This window comes from Capra hircus (assembly GCF_001704415.2).
Source record: "Capra hircus breed San Clemente chromosome X unlocalized genomic scaffold, ASM170441v1, whole genome shotgun sequence".
Classification (NCBI taxonomy): Eukaryota; Metazoa; Chordata; class Mammalia; order Artiodactyla; family Bovidae; genus Capra; species Capra hircus.
Window position 1 is genome coordinate 40,984,614 of NW_017189517.1, and position 5,461 is coordinate 40,990,074.

Sequence of the window (5,461 nt, forward strand, 5' to 3'; positions counted from 1 at the left end):
TAAGATAACCAAGCCTTGAGCCTGGAATCCCATAAGGCCTCCAGATAGAAGACTTCTGGGTGTTATGGGTCAAGATCCAGAACTCTTCATTAATCTCCTACAGGATGGATGAAACTTTGTGCCTTGGTTGGGTAATATGTTAAATAAAACTAACAGCATCTTCCTCATGGGATCATGGTGAGGGGGAACTGGAAAACCCATAGGAAGTGTCTGGCATGTAGCTGGCCTACAAAAAATGCTGGACCAAGCCTTAGCCCGCCTCCTCCATCCTCCAATAAAGGGGATGTCTGACACCATAATCCCTCTGAAGTGTGTCTGGGAATCTAACCTAAATATGAACCCCTCATGTTATGATTGAGGACCAGGGCCATTTTAAGCAATGAGGTGACTTATCCAAAGGTGTTGGGAAAAGGAGAGGCTCTATTTGTATTTTTGTCATACTCTACATTAGAGACTGTGGCTCTGATTATTAGTGTGGGGTCCTAAAGTTTCCACACACTGTTCTGGTCTTTTGCTTTTGACCCCAGAAATCTTACATCTGCAAAGCCTCTCAGCACAGAGTCAGAGAAGTTACCTAATGCACACCAATGACATTTGTATACATACATGTATGTATATTGCACAGCTGTCTATACATATATGCACGTACACACATATATAGAAATCCTCATAATAAGAACAAGGAAAGGTCAGTTACTGCTGAGTAGGGGCAGTGATCATAATTCTGTTTTTTTCTGATACTTATCTTTATTTTATGCATTTTAAAATTAGAGTACATTTCCCAAACATCATGTAAATATGTTTGAAAAGTATGACAGTGCTTAAAAACTGTAAACATACAAAACACCTGAACCTATAATAAGGGGTCTGTGAATTTATCTTCGTCTTATTTCTAGGCTTCTGCTTGATAAGTGTACCTTACAGTGTTTTTTTTTTGTTGTTTGTTTGTTTGTTTTGAGCAGTGGTTTGTTTAGAAGGAGGATAGAGTGAGAAAACTGAGGAAACTGTCAGAATTGTTGAAGCAATGGCATTGAAGCTGCCTTGTAGATAGGAAGGAGCTGATATTTATGGGGTCACCCGATCTGGAGGGCTAATGTTAAGGTCAGCAAGAGCACTGGCAATAGAATGAGGGGCCAATCTCATAATGGCATTAGCTTCCTTTGGGAGTTTCATTGACCTTTCCTTGTTTGATTACTGTGCTGGGGAAGGCTGTTAGGCCCACAGAAGGTCGAGGTGTAAGGAGGAAGAAGAGGAATCAAGAAATAGAGCACGTAGTTTCTGCCTGCTTGGAGCTGAGCCTGTCTAGTGTGTGCCAGGCAGTGTGACTGCTGCCTTATCCGTGCTGTCAGTTTTTTCCTCTCCGTTCTTGGGATGTGGGAACTTATCACCTCCATTTCCTAAGTAAAGAGACTGGGGCACCAATCAGTGAATTGTCTTGACTTGGATCACACAGCCACTAAGTGTTAAACACATGAGAACTAAAGTCCTTCTGCCTGCCAGTCCTACATTCCTTTCTGGATTCCATGGAGCCACAACTGTAAATCCCACGGTTATAAATCAGCTGATATAAACAACTTGACTTTCTGTGCAGGGTAATGGATATGCTTTATTTCTGAGAATCAAGTCCCAGACCTTTCTCTGTGATTAATTGACTGCATTATCTTGGACAGTTGGTTGGACTACTCACTCCCCAGTTGATATATGTCAAAGCTCTGGCTTTGGGATGGATTTTCAAGTTTTTTTTTTTTACTTTTTTACATCAGCTTTATGTTTCACTGTTTCCTCTTTTGGACACTGAAGGTAATGATGTGCTGGCACCCTCTTGAGCACCTCAGGTGTAAACCTTTTCTAAACTAAATCTTACCTGATGAATGGACGTGAGTTGAGAGTTTCTGGTTGAAGGCCACAACCTGGATTTGATTCACTCTACAGCAGACACATAAATACACACACACACACACACACACACACTCCAATGGAAGTGTCAAGTATAAGGAAGAGAGGAAAGGACCTGAATGTGTGATGTGTGACAACCAAGTTCCCTATCAGGAGAGTCAACTATCTGGACCACACCTGATGCACCTCCATCTTCACCAAGCGAGAAGTTCCTCGTCTCTCCTGTCTGTCTTTCCAGCTGTGCTTGTGTATCTGCTGCTGTTGTTCAGTTGCTCAGTCATGTCTGATGCTCTGTGACCCCATGGACTGCAGCACGCCAGGCTTCCCTGTCCATCACCAACTCCCCGAGTTTGCTCAAACTCATGTCCATTGAGTCAGTGATACCATCCAACCACCTCATCCTCTGTCATCCCCTTGTCCTCCTGCCCTCAATCTTGCCCAGTATTAGGGTCTTTTCAAATGAGTCAGTTCTTCGCATCAGGTGGCCAAAGTATTGGAGCTTGAGCTTCATCATCAGTCCTTCCAAAGAATTTGATTTCCTTTAGGAGTGACTAGTTTGATCTCCTTGCAGTCCAAAAGACTCTCAAGAGTCTCTGTGAGTCTGTAGGGGAGACATAAGCTGAATATCTTAGTGCAGTGCTGACCCAGGCTTTAGTTTCTACAAGTGCTCAGAGCGATCAGCTGGCACTTCGCATTCCTTTAATTCCTTTGATTTTTAGGTTTGAGAAAATTTTTATACATTCGACTGCCATTTCTTCTTAGGATGATCTGTTTTTATTCATTGCCAATTCCTTTTCTTACATCTACTGTATTCTATCACCATTTTACTACCTGGTTGGATGTTAGACACAGTTTTCCATTGAGCAGTGGACAGATAAAGCAGTACATTCATTTTACAAATATTTGTTGAGTGCCCACTTTGAATCAGGCATTCTTCAAGGTCAGAAGAATCAGCAGTGAAGAAAATAGATAAATATTTGCCATCCTGACACTTATATTTTAGCAGGTAATGATTGTAAAATGTTGGAGAATTACCCACAGTGTTCAGAAGAGAATTCACTGGCACCTTCCTAGACACAGAAGATACAGTATTAAACAAAAGGGAAACAAAACTGTCTGCCTTGCTGTAGTTGCACTGGGAGTCAATCTGAAAACTTGGCTGTGGTGCCCCAAGTGCTCCTTGAACTGAAAGTTCAGTGACCAAAACCAGTGGGCTCATGTGTTTATCTTAAACATTTACATTTTGTGACAGTTTATTGAGATATCATTCACATACCATAACATTTACCCATTTAAATTATACAATTCAAGGGTTTTTTTTTTTAGTATTTTTGCTGATACATGCAACCACCATCAGAGTCCATCTTAGAATACTTGCATTAACTTTCATTAGAGAGAACTCCCGTACCTTTAGTTATCACTTCCTAGCTCCTCGTTCTCCCTAGCCCTAAAAAGCCACTAATCTATTTTATGCCTCTATGGTGGCTCAAGTGGTAAAGAATCTGCCTGCAATGTGGGAGACCCAGTTTCGATCCCTGGGTGGGGAAGAGCCCCTGGAGAAGGGGATGGCAACCCCCTCCAGTATTCTTGCCTGGAGAATCCCATGGACAGAAGACCCTAGTGGGCCCCAGTCTATGGGGTTGCAAAGAGTTGGACACAACTGAGCGACTAACATGGCTGTGCTTATTAGGGACATTTCATATAAATGGAACCATACAATATGTGGTCTTCTGCCCCTGGTTTCTTTCATTTAGCATATTTTCAAGGTTCATCCATGTTGGAGCATGTATCAGTACTTTTGACTGAATAATATTCCATAATATGAAAATGCCACATATTGTCTGTTCACTCAAATGAAATGTGGATGGACATTTTGTTTACTTCCACTTATGGCGATATAAATAATGTTGCTATAAACATTCATGTACACATTTTTATTTGAACATGTGTTTTATTTTTAATAATTTATTTGGGTGCACCAGGTCTTAGTTGCAGTATGTGGAATCTCGTTCTATGAACAGGAATCAAACCTGGCCCCCCTACATTGAGAGTGCGGAGTCTTAGCCACTGGACCACCAGGGATGTCACTTGAACACCCGTTTTAAATTCTCTTGTGTATACAACCAGGAGTGGAACTGTATGCATGTGTTCATTTTAAAACCAAGGCAGATAATAACTGCATGACTGATCAAATAGACAAAAGAACAAGCCTGTTTTCATGATACTACCAAACAGCTGAGCAAGAGCAAGAGCCAGAAGGGAGTATGGACAAATAAAATACCTGAAATTTTAAGGGAGGGATTTAACAGTTAAGTTAATGCTTTCTCATGGTTCACAAATAAAAGTTACAAAAGTAGAAGGCAGTAGGAATTGCTTCTGTTACCTACAATTGAAGCCCATTAAATTCATTACCTAAGCTTTTATGCACTTATGTTGAATATTTGCAATACAATTCTTGAAAGGGCATAAAGCAAACCATTCTGAAAACAAAGTTTGTCTTAGAGGTTTCTAATACAGACCAATATCTACCTCCTAAAAACTGAGCTGGCACAGTTGAAATATTATTCCCATGCAGCTTCACTCATTGGGTCGGAGGAAAATATCATGGTGAGAGGTAACTTGGCACAAAACTGAATTTATACAATAAATTCAGATAACATGTTATCCTCAAAAATCCCTTTGTGACCTGCCAGCAGGAAGAATATAATCCTTTCTTTGATAAGAAAATATGACAGCGCTAAATATGGGAAATGACGGTTTGTTATATCCTGTCAAACATTCTTCTAGTCTGCCATTTAAAAAGTTGTTTTAAATATCCTTATCTTTTACTTGTTTAAAGATTTTACAATGTGTCTATACATCATATTCTCCTCAGAAAGATTGTGTGTCACATTAGTGGTGTGACATGGGAGACTTTTAATTCCAAGAAGGCTAAACTCAAAGCCTTATGGGGGTCATAATGGTAATGTAAAAATAGAGGCAGATATGTATATACATATATAATGTGTGTGTATATATATATATATATATATATACACATTTTGGGATGAGCCTTTGATTCCACAGGTAAATGCTCTCTCTAGTTTTCTTAAAATGAACAATACTCTTGGACTTTTGGCTCCCCACTTTTGTTTGACTAAGTGGAGGCAAAAGTGAAAGTGTTAGTCACCCAGTCATGTCCTACCCTTTGTGACTCCATGGACCGTAGTCCACCAGGCTCCTCTNNATTCCATACTTTTTTCAGGATACTCACTGTGACCTTAAACCAGCTCCCTTGGGCACCATCTTGTGGGTTCTCCCTCATTTCTCTCATCACAGGTTTTCCATTTCCCCACACAGTAACATGGATATTGCCTTCTCTGTGCCATCTCACTCTCCTGTTGCTTTGGAAGGAATAGGGAGAGCTGACATGGAGAGAAGAAGGGTGAGTGGTCATAAGTGCTAAGAAAGTCTTCTGTACACACTCGTCTTTTTGACATCAGCACTACAGTTTGGATCATTGTTGTTTAGTCACTAAATTGTGTCTGACTCTTAGCAACCCCATGGACTGTAGCCCACCAAGACT